This window comes from Mastomys coucha, unplaced genomic scaffold, assembly GCF_008632895.1.
Source record: "Mastomys coucha isolate ucsf_1 unplaced genomic scaffold, UCSF_Mcou_1 pScaffold14, whole genome shotgun sequence".
Taxonomy (NCBI): domain Eukaryota; kingdom Metazoa; phylum Chordata; class Mammalia; order Rodentia; family Muridae; genus Mastomys; species Mastomys coucha.
In genome coordinates, this window is record NW_022196896.1 from 40,676,404 (window position 1) to 40,694,985 (window position 18,582).

The 18,582-nt window shown below is 35.9% G+C and overlaps 1 protein-coding gene and 1 long non-coding RNA gene across 12 annotated transcripts in view; one reads left to right on the forward strand and one right to left on the reverse strand.

The window, feature by feature from the left end:
• Positions 1-7,293, reverse strand: part of LOC116088172 — an 84,178-nt gene extending 76,885 nt beyond the window's left edge. For both annotated transcript variants that reach the window (XR_004117799.1, XR_004117798.1), the window contains exons 1-2: positions 7,217-7,293; positions 5,326-5,344 (exon numbers count right to left, since the gene is read on the reverse strand). This is a non-coding gene — a long non-coding RNA (uncharacterized LOC116088172). The remainder of the gene's footprint in view (positions 1-5,325; positions 5,345-7,216) is intronic.
• The window catches only part of CUNH8orf34 (chromosome unknown C8orf34 homolog), a 488,320-nt gene that overhangs the window by 115,957 nt on the left and 353,781 nt on the right, over positions 1-18,582 (forward strand). The gene's annotated exons all lie outside the window — the stretch shown is intronic.

Here is an 18,582-nt window from a genome sequence, read left to right on the forward strand (position 1 = left end):
ATTGGATACACCAAAATGTCTGTTTTTGAAGCAGTTGTTAAAGATACATATCTTGATTTCTGAATCACCTTTAACAATAGCACAAAATAGACAAAGTTAGTAAGTTTATCAAAATGAGAAATAAGATTATGAATTTTCTCCAAACTGGTGCAGAAAGTGATAGTTACAACAAATAAAAGCAAAGTGTAAGTGGCCAGTAAGGTAACTAACTGGGTAAGCATACTTACCCCAAGAGCCTGATAGCCTGAGTTTGAACTCCAGAAGCCACATATTGCAAATTGGTAACCAACTCCTGCAAGATATCCTACATTCCTCATAATAATGCCATGGCACGAATGCACACCCTTATACAATAAATACATGAATATATAAATTGAATAGATTATGAAAAGAGAAAAATCAGAACATGAAGATAGAGGCTTATGTCTAAATGTCAATAATCACACTCAATAAGGTGACTAAACCTCACAAATAAAAAGTAAATACTTCTCCATTTTTTGTTGTCCCTGTATTTCCTTTAGATAGGAACAAATCTGGGTCAACAATTTTGAGATGGGTGGGTGGCCCCATCCCTCAACTGGGGCCTGTGTCTATCTACTGGAAGTGTTCTCTTCAGGTTCCATCTCACTACTTTTGGGCATTTGGGCTAATGTCATCCCCATTGGGTCCTGGGAGTCTCTCACATCTCTGATGTCTGGGACTTTCTAATGGTTCCCCCATCTCCTCTGCCCCAACTTGGGATCCATCTCAGGTTCAGACTCTAAACCCAACACCATTACTGCGACCAAGATGTGCTTGCAAACAGGAACCTGGCGTGGCTGTCCTCTGAGAGGCTCTGCCTAGGACTGACTAAGACAGATGCAAATACTTACAGCCAACCATTGGACTAAGCTCAGGGACCCTTATGGAAGAGTTAGAGAAAGGACTAAAGGAGCTGAGGGAGATTTCAATCCTATATGAAGGACAACAGTACCAACTAACTGGACTCCTCAGAGCTTCTAGGTACTAAGCCATCAACCAGTGAGTATACATAGGCTGGTCAGTGACTCCCACTATATATGGAGCAGAGGATTGGCTTCTCTGGCCTTAGTGGGAGGGAATGGGCTTGGTCCTGTGGAGACTTGATGCCCCAGAGAAGGTAGATGCTAGAGGGGTGAGATGGGAGTGGGTGAGTAGAGGAGCACCCCCTTAGAGGCAAAGGGGATGGGGGGATAGGGTAGAAGCTTGTGGAGGGGGGATGTGAAGAGGGACAACATTTGAAATATATTTTTTTAAAAAAGAAAATACTATCAGGCTAGATAAAAAGAGCATAGATTAAAAGCAAACAACCCAAAAGAAACAGGCAGAGAAAGTTTTAAATACAAAATATAAAGGAGCCTCCATGGCTGAAGCAATAACAGACAAAATGAAATTTGAGATGAAAACAAGTACCAAAAATAGGAAATTATCTCATAATAATATCTCATAAAAATGTTATTGAACCAGGACAACATAATTCACAGGTATAAATATAACTCATTGTTAGTATTCTTGCTTGGCATGCACACAAGACCCTGCCTTGAATCTCCAGTTCTAAAGAAAGGGAGGGAGGAGAGAGGGAGGGAGGGAGGGAGACAGACAGGGGAGGGGAGAATTTATAATATAAATCCAGGAAGCATTACATATAATCAGGAACAAAGGTTTTTAAGAATATGATGGGAAATTTACAGAGCTAAAGATAGGCTGAGTATGTAGAACAGGAACATAAGTAAGATACAGGAAATTTCAACAATACAACCAACTACTTTGAGTATTGACACTTACAGAATATTATGCCAAATAAAGTTAGAATATATAATTTTTCACTCCAGAAAATATGTTCAGAAAGATAAACAATGTGTCATGCTCTCCTAAATTTTAAAATTCAAATTGCACATGTGGAAAAAAAAAGTCATGAGTTAGGGACAGAAATTACAAAGAAATTAGACAACATTTTGATCTATAAATATATAAAATTACAGATGAAAACTAAAGTAGAAGTACTTAGGAAGACATTTCTAGCTCTACTATAAAAATTTTAATAAAAGTAGCACAAAATGGGTGATATCAGAATTCATATTTAAAAAGCAAATTATGATTAAAAACAGAATGCGTTAAATGAAAATTATTAAAAGAAATTGAATTGAAAAGAAAAAATAGATCTAGCCACTGATTGTTTGAAAATATAGATCTAGAAAGATGTCTACAATATAAACCACACCAATTGAAAGGTTAAGCACTTTGATCACATGTGGTAAAAATACTAAAAGGCTAGTTAGAAAATAATTTGTATGACCTATATCAATAGAAATGACAATAGATATAAAAGAAATTCCTAGAAAGTCATCCTCTGAAGTTGATTGAAGTAAAATAGAAATTTTTACATTTCTTCTATCAGTGAAGGAAATTAAGTTAATCTAACAATTTACCACATAAATACCTAAAGCTAAAATATCCTCACTGAGAACAAAACATTTGAGGGGAGAGGAAATTGTGTCACAGGAATTTGTTATGGAAAATAGAGAAACATAATGGTTCATATTTCAACTCATTTTAGGAGACTACTTTGACATTATTGATAAAATAGGGTCAGGATGAATGTATTAGTTCCTTGTCCTGTGGCATGACTAGATGCCTGTTAAAAGCAACTTAAAGCAGAAAATTTTGATTTTGGCTTACAGTTTATCATGAAAGGAAAGCAATGGCAGGACATGAGGTAGCAGCTGGTCATAAGTCATCCTGATAAGGATGCAGGGAAAGGGGGATGCTTGTACTCCACTAACTTTCTGTTCTTTTGAAGTCAAGAACTCCAGCCTAAAAGATGTAACACATCTATTGGGGGTATTCCTACCTTAATTAACCTAATCCATCCCCACCATTTCAGGTAAGAAGCAGAGACAAAACAATACAGAAAGGACAGAGCAAGATGTCACCTCCAAGTTTTGTCTCAGTGATTCTGTTCCTTGTTCCAAGTCCAACCTCATCTTTTTACTTCCCAACAAAGCTGCTATGATTTTAACCCTTTAAGGAATTAAACTACTCAAGCTCTATCAATACAATCTATCACACACACACACACACACACACACACACACACACACACACTCACACACCAGGGCATGTTTTATAATCTCCTAGGTGTTCATCAATCACAAATTGACAAAATTAACCATTACAAGCACAAAGACTTTTATCAAATGTTGCAACAAAAGAGTAATAAGTTAGTTTATTTGTTTCATCCAAGCAATCCAAGGTTTATGTAATATGTCAAGATTTAATTTGTGTCATTCACTTTAACCTAAAAATAAACAGATTAAGAAAAACTACACAATCTTTTCAATGGAGGAAGCACTTGACAAGATATAACCATTATGATCAAAATTCCTATTAAAATAGAAGTAAGAAAATATGGCCTTGGTCTAAGAAAGGGAAAATTGAAAATCTCACCTCCAATGTCATATTGTTTATCAAACTAGTGAATACCTTTCCTTTGTAACTGAGCACAAGCGTTTGAAATTTCTGTTCAATAAATGTTTATAACATTCATTATAGAAGTATCAGCCAATGAAATCAAGCAAGAAAAGACCACAGAGCATGTAAAACATATTCATAAACTTCACCATTGTAAAATTGAATAATATATGTGAATTTATAAAAATATAATGGCAAGTTCCTGCACTACTCCCAGCTACTCTCTGCCTCAGCGGTGGTCTCGCCATCTCTAAGCTAGCCCTGACAGTGACCAATCATGATCTTCTCAGATATGGTTTGCTTGTCTCAGTGCTACCTGTACCTTCTCAGCTGTAAACCTCCTGTGGCCAGAGGTCCAACATTCCAGTCACCCAGTAAAAGGAAACTCTAGAAGATTATAATTAGTCAGATTTATATATGAATAAATTCTCAATACACAAGATGCCAACACAATAAATTCAGGGCCTACTGATAATGGTACAAGCTACCCACCTGGATTAGATAAACTACCCCAATTATTCTACCCCTATATGATATTGTGTCTACCTATGGCTATTTAAAGCCATGCAGAATCTGAATCATCCTGTTTGTCCTCCATCTTGCTTCCTTCTCCTTTTCTTCTGTGTCCCTCCCTGTCATTGCATCTTACCTCCACCTCCCTCCCTGTCATTGCATCTTACCTCCACCTCCCTCCCTGTCATTGCAACTCTTACCTCCACCTCCCTCCCTGTCATTGCAACTCTTACCTCCACCTCCCTTTTCCCTGTCCAGTCCCAGGCCTCATGTTATACTACTATGTAAATTAATTGGACAGGGAAAATCCTGCCACAATACTGAGATTAGTTTGAAAAATTAGCGTAGCTACTAGATGAAAAGTTAATTTATGAACACCAATTGTATTTAAGTAACAATATAAATTAGATAATGTCTTAAAATAACATTTCCAATAGAATCAAAGAACATTAAATATTTAGAAATAAACTTGATGAGAAATGAGCACATTGTTTATTCAAGAAGTTATGAGACATTTCTGAGGTGGAAAAGGTAAATCAATTAGGTAAATATGGCCTGTCCATGTGTATATTGTTAAAATGTCAACATGCTAATTTGTGTTAGTCTTTAAACATAGTTTCTATCCAAATCTCCAATAAGCATCAATCTAGAAATTGAAATAATTATTTTGAACTGTTATGAGCCTCAAGATAATTTGATATTGATAAAAGAAATGGACGAATAAGTCAGTAGAACACAATAAAGAGTACCAGAATGGACTTCCTCAAGGTTAAAGAATAAAAGTGGAAATGCCTCTTCAACATCACATCACACTGAGGATACCTTAAGTGAACCTTCCCTGAGTCATCCCCAAAGAGAAGAAAAGCATTTTCAGAGATTCAGGTTTCTGTGGCTATGACATACCAAAACATTTTAAGTGACTTTTATTTGCATGTAATGATTTAAGGAAAATATAATCAATTCAATGGCACTTATGACCATTACAGTACACACACACATGTGTATGTATACATATAAACATACATATATATATACATACACATATTTATACATATGTAAATATGTGTGTACATATGCACATATACATGCATGTATATGTGTATACATATGTAGTTATATACATATATATGCACATACATATATGTGTATATAAATGTATATTTGTATATAGACATACATATGTACATATATACATATACTCATATACACATACAGGTACGCCGCCTCATATCTCTAGTTGAACTGTTTCACCACTCCCAAAGTTAATACTGTACCCATTAAGTTGTCACTCCACATTCCTGGCTTTCACTAGTATGTGCCTACCTGCTTTCTGTTGGTTTACCTGTTGGAAAAATATTTGTAAAATTACAAGTGTGACATTTTCAGTAGGACTTAGTTCATTTAGCAAGCTCTTGTTTCTTATTCACATTTCAGCACATGCATGATTTTATTCTAATAGCACTCCCTTAAGAGTTTCCTCACTTTCTTATCCATTCCTTCCTTCCTAGGTATTCTAAATGTTTATACCTTTTCCCTACTGCAGATATGCTGCCATGAGCATTTATATACAACTTTTACTGAAATAGCATTCTCTGATATCTGTGTAAATGCATTATTATGGAACTGCAAAACCATATGCAATTCTGTGTATAGCCGTTTTGGAGCACTTACTCTTTCCATGGAAATTATTCCATTTCATCACCATCAGTGATGTGTAAATGCTGCAACTGACAGTGCTTGTTATTTTTTCTGAAAGCGTAGCCTCTCAAGTGGACGTGAAATGACACTTCATTCATGTCATTTGAGTTTCCCTGGTAGCCAGTGATGCTGGATATTGTCTCAGCGACTTCTCAACTGTTTGTCGGCCTTCTTAGAGATGATTGTTGGTATCTTTGCCAAGGCTTAGGTGTTTTGTTACTTCTTTTATTCTTGACTTGAATGAGTTCTTTTCATAATCTAAACAGAAATCTCTTACCAAATACATGATGGTATTTTCCCTATATTGGATGCTATCTTTTTTCTTCATTAATAAAGTTCACCAATGGACAAAAACCTCTAATTTTTATAATCAATTTATATGGGGTTTTTGCTCTTGCTTTTAGTGTGCTACATAAAAGTGTTTGGTCAATTCTAAGATGACCAGGACACTCTCTGTCTCTCTCTGTCTCTGTCTCTGTCTCTGTCTCTGTCTCTGTCTCTGTCTGTCTGTCTCTCTCTCTCTCTCTCTCTCTCTCTCTCTCTCTCTCTCTCTCTCTTTCTCTCTCTCTCCATCCACCCCTCTCTCTCTCCTACTAGTTATAGTATTATAGTGTTATTTCTTATGTACATCCATTGCCATGTCTTGAGTTTCTTTCTGTACATGGTAGGGGCAATACCCCAATTTCATTCCTTTACCTGTGTAAAATCAATTTTCTCAGCATCATTTGCTGAAAATATGTTTTCCTCAGTATATAATCTTAGTGCTTTGTTGAACACCAGGTGAACATAAATATGAAGGTGATTTTATTCTTTGTCAACATCATTCTGTTTAATTAAATTGTATACTTGTAGTTTTCTGAGTACCATGTTAGGTTCCTTTATTGGGAATTATGAGCATTTGAATTGTGTTTTTCTATCTTTTTATTCTTTAGGGATTGTTTTAGATGCTCTATACACTTCACACTTTAAGTAGCTTTTAAAAACCACTCTTCCTTTTCTGAACAAAGCAAATGGGATGTTGATACTAAGATTACTAAATGAATAGATTACTTTTTTGAAACTAATATTACTAAATGAATAGATTACTTTTTTGAAACTAATATTACTAAATGAATAGATTACTTTTTTGAATCTAATATTACTAAATGAATAGATTACTTTTTTGAATCTAATATTACTAAATGAATAGAGTACTTTTGATACTAATATTACTAAATTAATAGAGTACTTTTTTGATACTAATATTACTAAATTAATAGAGTACTTTTTTGATACTAATATTACTAAATGAATAGATTACTTTTTTTGATACTACTATTACTAAATGAATAGACTACTTTGGGGAATGCTGAATTTAAAAGCAGGAAGTTTCTATACCATCAATGGGAAATGTCATTTCACATTTTTGGATTATCATAAATTATTTTCATTGTGTTTGGAATAAAGGTTAAGTTGAACCCTAGAGTCAAAATTGTCTTTTTGGTGTTGATTTTTGTAAGTGCCTGAGGTTACTTACCTGGCCAAGGCCACTTGATATGACCATGAAGAATTAAATATGGTGGCAATTGCCAGGATCTATACTGTTGTAGTTGCCAGGATACTATGATATTTACAAACTTTACAGGATGCACAATTAGTGTCTAAGACCAATTGTCCTGTCAAGCTTCCATGCTTCCTGGATTAATTTCTTCATCAGAATCATTGTTGCTAGGCAGACTATTCTTCAAAGCTTGACACCTCCATCACCCTTTTCTTCAAGTAGAACCTCTGCAAGCATTTTGGAATCTCTTTGTCCATCTAACATAGTTCCAATCAGTCCATAACTGCTTCTCAGAATTCCGAAGAAAAGATACAAACATAACCTCAGTTCCAGTGAACTACTGAAACCCTTCAGCTGGCCAGATATAACTTCTCTTCAAAGGACGTGACCTTTTAGGAAGGGCTCAAAAGTATTCTGCAGCAATAATGGCATCCTCATCGAAACTTAAAAAAACAAAGTATACAAACTAGAAGATAAAATATTCTGAGGAGTAGTCACAGCTCCCTAGGGCCCTCCTTATTTTTAAGGAATGTTTATTGTCCACTAGGTCTATTTAGGAGAAATATTAGGTTATTTTTTCATTAGATATTTTCTTTATTTACATGTCATATGATATCTCTTTTCCCAGTTTCCTCTCCTAAAAAAAGAAAAAATAAAATAAAATAAAACCAAAAACCAAAAAAAAAAACCCTATTCCCTCCCCCTCCTCCTTGTCACCAATCCATGCTCTTCACAGGGTCCCAGTGAAGGAGCTAGAGAAAGGACCTAAGGAGCTGAAAGGTTTGCAGCCCCTTAGGATGAACAACAACATGAAATGTTAGTTTTTAATATTTTTTACAATGGTATAAAATAGTAAAAGCCAGTGATAAGTCATCTAATGTATTTAACAAAGATTTTGGTATTTTTAATAATGAATAAAAAAAGGATTAATCCAATCTTAATTTTTGTAAACAGGTCCTTTAGTATTTTATTATTTTAGTATAAATCAAAACACCATCGATATAATGTATAATAAAGACAAGAGGAAATTTTTGAACTCTCTTTAAAGTTCTAGAAAAAGCCTTGTGATAGACTATTTGCCTGAATTCATTTTGTGGTTGTTTTTGTTGATGCTGTTCAATGTCTGCCAATAATTGAGGTATAGTCTGCTCTTGAAGGGCTTTAGCCAGTGTTAACTCGAGTATATGAAGGTCCTATATCAGCCCCAAACAAGACATAACCATTAACATCTCTTTGATGTTAAGAGGACTGATGGCAGTCTAGCATGCAGCATTAGCATTCTCAAATGCCAGTTGTCTAACCGTAATTATTTCAGCCTCACCATTAACTGTCTAGTGACTGCCTGCTTGCAAACCACAAGAAACAAAATCTGGATATGGTTTGTCAGGTCCCTGTCTAATGGCAAAAAGTTCCTTTTCCACCACCCACCACCCAGAATCCAGTGACTTATGCCATCCCTTTAAAGACAAATCACTGATTTACCCATAAGCATCAGGGAGCGAGATATGTGAGCCATCATTGAGCACCACTATATATATGCCTTGTCCTATAACATTTCAAAAGTATGGGCACATAATTTTGTTGGTTTCTATTAGCTTTGTCCTGAAATAAATGTGAATAATTCAGTCTTCCACAGTAAATATTCACTTTTAGACAAGCTTTTGCTTCAGATTCTCCAGCCAGAGGGAAGAAGAATTTCCCCAGAAACAGAATCAGGGACAGACAATGTAAAAGGGCAGTTGGTTCATATTGAGCCTGCTTAAAATCCTTAAGAGTTTTAAATTGATTGGGAATCTAATTTCTAACTCCTTTTTCAGGTTATTACAATCAGGCATTCTATTAACTAGAAAAGAAAAAAATCCCTTCATGTATCCTCCCTCTCATCTCCTGGGTATTATGCATAGCCTCTTGCATCAGAGACCTGTACTGTAACTTGAAAGGAATTAATTCTCTTTTCAGGGGAACAAGAAAGTTTTAATAATCTCAGTAAGAGATAAAAAGAATCAGCAAAAAAAAGTTTCTATGCTATCAGAAACTGTACTAGATGGGTGGGTTTTAAGAGCAGAAGAAATTGCAGCTGGAGGTGGGAGAACAAACCCAGCAGGAAGAGGAGAACCCTCAACCTCATCAGAGAGAGAGGGAGAGGGACAGGGACAGAGAGAGGGGGAGGGGGAGGGACAGGAAGAGGGGGAGCAGGAGGAATGGAGGGAGAGAGAGAGACAGAGAGACAGAGATACAGAGACAGAGAGAGGGACAGAGACAGAGAGAGACAGAGAGAGAGACACAGAGAGAGAATCTTCAGGTTCTATTTTTTCTTCTATCTGCAGTGTTCTGCTTTTCTCTAATCTGTCACTTTTATCTATTATTCTTTGTATTTCTTTCCAAAGATGAAAACCATCTCTAGGAATGTTTTCTAGTCCCCTTGCATCTAATTCTCTCTGAATTATTCTTCCTAACCGAGACCAAGTTGTGAGTTTCAGAGATACCTCTTTAGGGGAAAAAAAGGCTGAAGTTAGCCAAGGAATTCCATAAATGCTCGGAGTCTCACTTTAGCTGCTTTGTCCAGCAACAAAGTTTCCAGAATTTCTGCAAACAAATGTCCCTCCTTAGACCCTATCTGTCCTATATTTTTACCCACAGTGGATGTTCCTTATTTGTATGTGTGGATTCTTTTTTTAAAAGGCTTATTTATTTATTATATGTAAGTACACTGTAGCTGTCTTCAGGCACCCCAGAAGAGGGAATCAGACTTCATCATGGATGGTTGTGAGCCACCATGTGGTTGCTGGGATTTGAACTGAGGACCTTTGGAAGAGCAGTCAGTGCTTTTACCTGCTGAACCATCTCTCCAGCCTTGTTTGTATGGATTCTTATGACATTTTAAGTATAAGATCAGTACAAACCTCAGACTATGATGGTTTTACTTCTTTTCCAGTTGGAGTGCTTTCCTATTTCTCTTTACTTAGTTTCAATAGCTAGAAATTTCCATGCAAAATTGTCTGAAAATGGTAAAAATTGGTCATGAGTTTGTGCTTGTTATTGTCTAAAAGATTATTTCAGCTTCACATCATCCAGGACTTTAATATACTATGAGACTCTCCTATTTGTGAGGATCTTCTCTTTAACCCCTAGTTTGTCAAATTCTTTTCATGAAAACATACTCAAAATTCCATCACTCTTTGAGACTGTGTAATTATTCATTTGTGTTCTATCAATATAGTATATTTTATTGATTATTTCCTTGTGTTATACCACCCTTGGATTCTCTTGGTGTACAACTTGCTGCTGTATTTGGCTTGGTACTATGTTGCTGAGGATTTCTGCATGCTTCCATCAAATATATTGGAGTGAAATTGGTGCTTTCTTTGTCTTTTCTGATAGCAAAGCTGGTCTCATAGATGAAGTAGAGAGTGTTAAATTCAATTTTCTAGAACAATAAGGATACTTTGTTGTTAGTTCATACATCTGTGAGAGAATCTTATTTGGGATAGATTGTTTTGAACCAATTGCTCAAGGATTTGTTGTTGCAGTTTGTTTGTTTTATTGTTTGTTTGTTTTTGCTAAGTTATGTCTTTACTATCTGGGTCTACAAGAAATTCTTCAGATCCCTTTTCTTTCCTTTTGAGTGAGTTTTAGTGTTTTTATGAGTTCCAAGGATTTCTTTTAAATCTATATTATCCATCTTGTTTCTTTATGGTCCATAACAATGTCTCACTTAGATTTCTGGCTTTAATAATATGAGTCTTCAATTCTTTAATTCATCACCCTTGCTAGAGATTTGTTATTTTGAAATTCCTAATAAATTGACTTTTAGTTCTTTTACCTTTATCATTATTCAATTTTTGTTTAATTTTTCTCAGTTATAATAATTATTATTTCCACCTTCTGCAAGAATTGGTTTGGTTTGCTCTTCTTTTTCTACTTAACTTTATTTTTAATTAGGGTACAAACTTGGGATAAACATTTAAAGTTTCTCTTTGGATGTGAGCACACAGCTATGGATCCCCATCTGTATACTACTTTCTGCATGCCCCAGGGCATTAGAATGTATGTCATCTCCACATAATCTATTCTCCACTTTCTCTTGGATTATTTGTCTTCTGGTTGTATTTAACTCTCTCATACCTGTGTGTTTAGCAGTTCTTCTTTTGATTGCTGTTATTTTACCAGAGTCAGAGAACATATTCTGTGTGATTTCTATTTTTTATGTTCGTTGATATTTACTCACCTGTCTTATACATGATCTCTGCTAATGAATGTCTCCTCCAACCAAGAGAAGTATGCTCATTCTGCCTTAGTTCTGTCTGCTTGCTCTATTTAATGTAGTGTTGAACTCTGCCCTGTTCTTACTGATTTTTCTCTAGAACTCTAAATATTTTTATAGATAAAAATATTATATGCTCCAGCTTTTATTTTAGTGCTATTTTTTTTTAAATTCCAGCAGTTTTGAGGCTGAGGACAGGCATAAAACATGAACACAAACATAAGTATTGTGACATATTGTTATAGTAGATTGACCCTTTTGACCAGCACATTTTGTACTTCTTTGTTTGTAGGAGAGATTTTGTAATAAATCATTATTTTGCCTGATGTTAGCACAGCCAGCCAAGGTTGACATTTAGTAGTATCTGTATGATTTATCCAATTCATGTTACTTCTATAATATTTCTTCTAAATCCTTTCTCCTTCGGGGATTGCACTTATATTTTGATGTTCCAGCTAGATGAATAAAGTAGAAAAATACTAATAGTAATGTTTGAGTTGATATATATATATATATATATATATATATATATATATATAATATTTAACTTGTTAATAAAAACTCATTTAGAAATAGATATGTTTGTTCCTAACAAGTATTTTTAAGAATGAAGTTTAAAAAGACTTGTGTTATTGCTCATATTTTTAGAAGGAAAAGGAGTACAAATAAATATTTAACAATCATTGATTTTCAAATGAGAGAAAATGCTGTCTACTGTGTTTGTGCTATATTTCTAGTTCACAGTAGAGTTCCCTGGTCTCATTGTTTCCAGCCCTCACCTCCCTCCTTTTCTTATTTCCAGCAGGCTTTCACTAAGTATCCCAGTTTGCTCTCAAACTTAAAATCCCCCTCTCTTTCTTTCTCTTGTTATTTATTTAGTTCACATGCCAGCAATTAAACACTTTGAAGATAGGAGGATTCTAAGTTTGAGACTAGCAAGATCTGGAAAGCAAGCTTCTGCTTCAAAAGAAAAAAAAAGAAAAAGAAAAAGTAAAAGAAAGAAAAGAAAAAATTCCTAAAATATCTTTTCTTTTCAGCCTATCATAAAAAGATACTATTCATTTATAAGACCAATTTTGCAACAAACAAAACAATTTCAACCCTCCCAGTGGCTTATTAGTTTTCAATAGTTATATGTTGTAGATAAGACAGGTAATGATTGATAAGTGGTGTTAAGTACTGGTCATGTGGTGTTAAGTACTCTTTTCAGTTGCATAGACTATGGGATGGCATACTGTGAAAAGAATGTTGGCAGAAACAAGGAAAATGACATTTCCATTAATTTTTTTTGTGCATTGAGAAAAATGCCTCTATTTGCGAGTGGCCCAGGAGTTCAGAACTCTGGTTGCTTTTGCAGAGGAATTGAGTTCATATTCTCAGCACCCATGAGGCAACTCATGACTGTCTGTAATTCCTGTTCCGGGAAATGTGACACCCCAACACAGACATGCATCCAGTCAAACACCAATGTATGAAAGATAAAAAAACATATTTAAAAAAAGAAAGCAAAGAGAAATGTGTTGGTTTAGAATAAAATGCAAAACAGAAGCCAGTTGTCAGTAATCATATTAATGATTTCTTTGCATGTGAGGGATTATATCTCAGTTTTGTTTTATTCATTATTTTCTATTAAGATTTTATTGTATGTGTATGGTGTCTTACTTCATATGTGTCCATATATGGGGTACATATATGGTGTCTATAGAGTCTAAAAGAGAGCAGTGGATCCCCTGAAAATGGAGGTACAAATGGTCATGCACCATCAAGTATGTACTGACCAACCATTTCCCCTGATAATCTCTTCTTTTGTACATTTTATTACAAAATATATAAACAGCTATATCTAGGTATGTAGACATTATCAGGGAAATTTTAGGATAAAAAAATCAAAGGACAATGCATAAGGATGTAAGTAACAATTACATAAATACAAGAGAATGAAGAGAAGACATCAAAACAGTGTATAGCATTTACAAGCTGTAAATGCAGAAAGCAAAAGTGCCACAGTACCTCACCTTGATCGACTGTCAGTAAACTAACACTAGAGTATCATGAACACTTCATGGCATACTTAAAACGAAAGCATGGTCCTCAAATTGTTTTAGAAACAAGGATTGAAAGGTATAAATCACCTTTGTGGGCAATTTAATAGGTGAGAACTATATCCTAGCAAAGATCAAGAAGCTGTGGTATGCTACTGCACAGAAGTCTTATCACATGTGACATTGCAGTGTGCATTTCATAAGCTTGGAGAAAGCTTTGTGTGTTGTCATCACTAAGAAATAATGAATATAAGGCCACAGATGTATCCATTCTCTTTTAAATATGAATAACATATTCATCTATGAAAATAATGTGATATTCCATAAATATGTGTTATTTTGCATTTTTCTAAATATAGTTGAATAGAGACAAAAAGGCAGAGTAGTTAGGCAAGTCAGTATTACTTCTGGCTGAAGATCCTGGACTCTCATCTGTAGAGATTTGTCAGTGACCAAGTCCTCATTTTGTCTTAAAAGAATTTGGAAAATTGGTTCTTAAAAATTCATAAGGGATAATATTCAGGTAGTAGAGGGGTCATTACAGATTCTCCTCTGACATCTGTGACCTTAACATTAGCCATGGATGGATGGATGGATGGATGGATGGATGGATGGATGGATGGAGCAAGCATGATTTCCCTTTTATTGAATGGGTCTTAAGTCCAATTAGAGAACTGTTGGCTATCAGCAAGGTAGTCTTTCTCAGAGAAGACCCCTCATTTATTTAATGTGAACTGTCAGCCCTTGGTTTATTATATGCATACAAGTAACAATTAATGGCCTGAAGTGGCTATATTTATATATTAAAGAAAACAGCATATACATTACATTTATATATTAAAGGAAAGGGGGGCTATAGGTTGGAGAAAGAGGAAATAAAAAGGTGCATGGAGCATGTAGGAAGGAAAGGTGAGGGAAAATATAATTACACTATAATGTCAAACAATAAAATATTGCTAAAAAGCAATTGTTAGTATGAAGAATAAAGTTTTAAACTCATGGACATAAACAACTAATGGAATTCAAGTGAATTGGAATTTGACTAATGTAAGGGATTTTTCAAATAGCAGTGTGGCTGTTAAGTGGCATGGCAGCCTTATTATGGAAATATAAGGGAAGGGAAATAGACCTGTGTTGGACTGAGCTTGCTCTTGTGTTCTCAAATTCTGTCATTGTCTCCTCTGATTCATATGTTAGGATACTCTTCTGCAGTTTTCCATTTCAGCTGAGGGAATTTTCTAAGATGTAATTTTACTGTACCACTGAGTTCTAAAATTTAGTAAAATATCAATAAGGTTTCAGTCTCCCAGAAGCCTACCACAATGCTCTCATCTAAGGCTGCACAGTGGACTGATGACTTTCCAAGCCTTTCTTGAAACTGCCCGCAGTTTCAAGAATGGGTTCTACTCAGCCAGGAGGGAATAAAGGACCTGAAATAGAGGGTTTGAAATGCAAAGAGAAAACATGAAGCCAAGTTGTGTCCCAATCAAGGCTCCACTTTACTGAGAATAAACCAGGGTTTTTATAGTCACAGGAGAAACTGAAAACAAGTCTCTAGATTACACTACAATGAAAGTTCAGGTGCCAAAGTCCCCATGTTCAGAAGATCTTCAGGCTGTCTGGCTGGTGTACTCAGGCAGTGGGCATGGTCAGGCGGCTTCTTCAAAGACAAACAAACAGTCAACAGAGAGCATCTGTCTTAGCTCCCAGGTGTTAGCCCCCAAACAGAGGCTGCCAGGAGTCTGAAAGATGACTAAAGTGAAGAGGGGATGTAACAATTCCTCCCTTTTTATTTTAAAACATTGCAGAACAAAGATATAATCAAACATCACGGTTTTGCACAGGAAATTTTCATGGTGCCTGGGTGAATATCATCTGCAATATAATATCTCTTGGCAAATTATCTGACCTGTCTTTGAGAACCCATAGATCTAGTTTGGGTTCTACTACAAACCGGGCTTATTTCGTGTTTTTTCAAAAACACAGCCACTTGGCATGTACCTCTGTCTTAGGTTGATTTCTTTGCCAGAGACCTAGCCCAAAGAACACAGGTTTTCAAAATGCACCTTCTTCTGTGCACTTAATACCAAGACATGCCTTTGTTGACTGCAAAGTCCACAAACTGCCACAGTCTTTTTGAATACCACCTTTTCTGAAGCTATCTTAAAGCTGCAGGCCACTGTACTGGAGATAAGTGTAGGCACCTGATTGAGCTACAAAATATCAGCTCCAATTCTGGGAACCTTTACTGAGAATAAGCCTCAATTCAAATGCAAAGTAGTAAATTCAGGCTAGTACTTCGGGATTTCACCAGCCTGAAACAGCTAAATGCTGTAGGAGTGACTTTACTTTTGCTCCAGGCATGAGCAAGTGAATTCGAATTGTTTATTTTGCTTTGAGAGAAAGCAAATTTTTCCAGATCAAGAGGGCATTTCCAGAGTGACAGAAAAAGCTATCATCTCAAAACAAAAGAAAAAGAAAAAAGACTTTTCAGCAGTACATTTAAACACATTTACTAAGAAGGCTGTGGATCTGAGTCCACCTGGCATATTAATCTTTCAGGAAGCCAACGAGCTTCATCCTCTTTCTGAGAAAAAATACACATGGACCCTCTGCCCCAAACCAAAACAGGGTCTGGACCATGCAAAGTATTAGGGAGTGGATCTCTCCACTTCACCATGGCATACGAACTTGAAGTATTAGGATGCCTATGTCGGTCTGCAGCCGACTGACATTTTATGTCAGTCTGCAAAACGTTTAAAACAAATAACACAAAAGCAAGGTGTGCCTTTGGAGATCTAGGAGGATACAAATTCCCTCCTTTAGTTTTCAAAAACCAATTTTTAAGACTGCAGTGTGCACATTCAACAATCCCTTGTCCCATTAGATTATAGGGAATCCCAGTTTTATGTTTAATGCCAAAATTTTCACAAAATGACACAAAATATTTGCCAGAGTAAGCTGGCCCATTGTCCGTCTTAATAACTTTAGGTAAGCCCATAATATTAAAGGCTTGTAAACAATGATCAATTACATTCCTAGAGGCCTCTCCTGTATGCAGGGAAGCAAATATGAATCCTGAACAAGTATCAATACAAACATGTATATATTTAAGCTTTCCAAATTCTGCATAATGGGTTATTACCCATCTGCCAAATATGATTGGGCATAAGGCCTCTTGGATTTACCCCAAAATGTGGAACTGGAGACAAAATAACACAACTAGGGTACTGTTTTACAATCATTCTTGCTTGTTCTTTGGAAATTTTATGTTTGAGTCTTAAGGTATGGCTAGAAAGATGGAATTTATTATGATCCTGTTTAGCTAATGCAACAGGATCTGAAACTAAGACTCCTACAAGAGCTCTGTCAATACAATTATTACCTTCAGCCAATGGTCCACGAAGACCAGAATGAGCTCGTATACGGCCAATACAAAACTGATTTTTCCATGCAAGAATGACATTTTGCAATTGTGAAAATAAGGATCCTGCTGTAGTATTAAAATTAAATGTACCACAAGCTTCTAATAAAGGAATTGACTGTGCCATGTACAGGCTATCAATGAAGAGATTGAACATCAGCAACATCTTGAAACACATTTAATATTGCTGTTAATTCAGCTAACTGAGCTGAGAGGCCAGGAGTCTGTATGACCTGTTGATTATTCATAAGATATCCAGCTCGTCCTTTAGAAGAACCATCAGTGAATACCACAAGGGCATTACTCAAAGGCTGTAAAGAAGTCATGTTAGAAAATATCACTTCATACACATTTAAGAATTTTATCAGTTTATCCTGAGGATAATGATTATCTATAACTCCCTGAAATCCTATCTGAGCAAGCAACCAATCTGTACTATGCTGTTTCAACCAAGAATCTTGCTCTAAAGTAAAAGGCTGAATGATAACATCTGGCTCCTTGCCAAAATAAGTCAGCGCTTGCTTTCTACCAAGCATGATCATATGAGCTACTGCCTCATTGTATAGTAAGATATTATGCTTAGGAGACACCCTTGAACGTATCCACATGAGAGGTGCTTTTTGCCATAATAATGCCGTAGGAACATTAGCTATATTGAAAATTAACAAATGCAAAGGTAAAGAATAATCTATATAAGTAACAAATTGATTTTCAATAGCTCTTTCTCTCTGTTGTAAAGCTGACATTCCTTCTCAAGTTAAAAATCTAGGAGAATTTGGATCAGAATTACCTCTGACCTGAGCAACTCTCTGATTAGCAGGTACTGTGATAACACCATGAGGTGAAGCAGCCATAATCTTAATTTTCCCCTGATAATCACCATTAATAACACCTGGATAAATCTGCAGTCCTTTCACAATTGAGCTACTCCTCCCTATTAAGCAACCCCCAAGTCTCTGTAGGCAAAGGCCCAAAGACTCCAGTAGGCAAAATTTGAACTTCCATTTCTCCTGTTAATACTGTGTGACAGGTGGAACAGAGGTCCAATCCTGCACTTCCTGGGGTTGCCCTGAAAAGTTCAAAGACAAATTTCCTTGGCTGTGTGGCAGCCTCATGACCCCATATGCTGCCTGTTGTTTTAGGAAGGGGGACTGGGGCAGCCCCCTCCACTTGTTTCCCGACAAGGTATTGTCTTGAAAACCTTTTTGAAATCTATGGTCTCTGACCCAATGCTTCCCTTTCCTACAATGAGGACAGATTCCTGGGGCAGCGCCTGACTGCTGCCTGTTTGTGGCTCCTAATTTCTTAGAGCAATGATATTTAACATGACTCATACTACCACATTTGAAACACCCTTTATTCTCCTGTCTTTGCATCAGAGTCCCTTGAACCTTCCATATCTGAACTCCAAAGTTAAAAAAACCCACCTCCTTGCAGTATAGCCTTACATAAAGTTCTCCAGTCTTGAGGTGTTAAATTTGACTCTATTACATTATCCAATAGTGCCTGTGTAAATGGGGCATTTGGACCATATTGAGCAACCATACCTTTTAAATCTTTTATAACCTTAAATTCTAAAGGCTGATATTGTCTAATTCTCTCATTCTGCTGA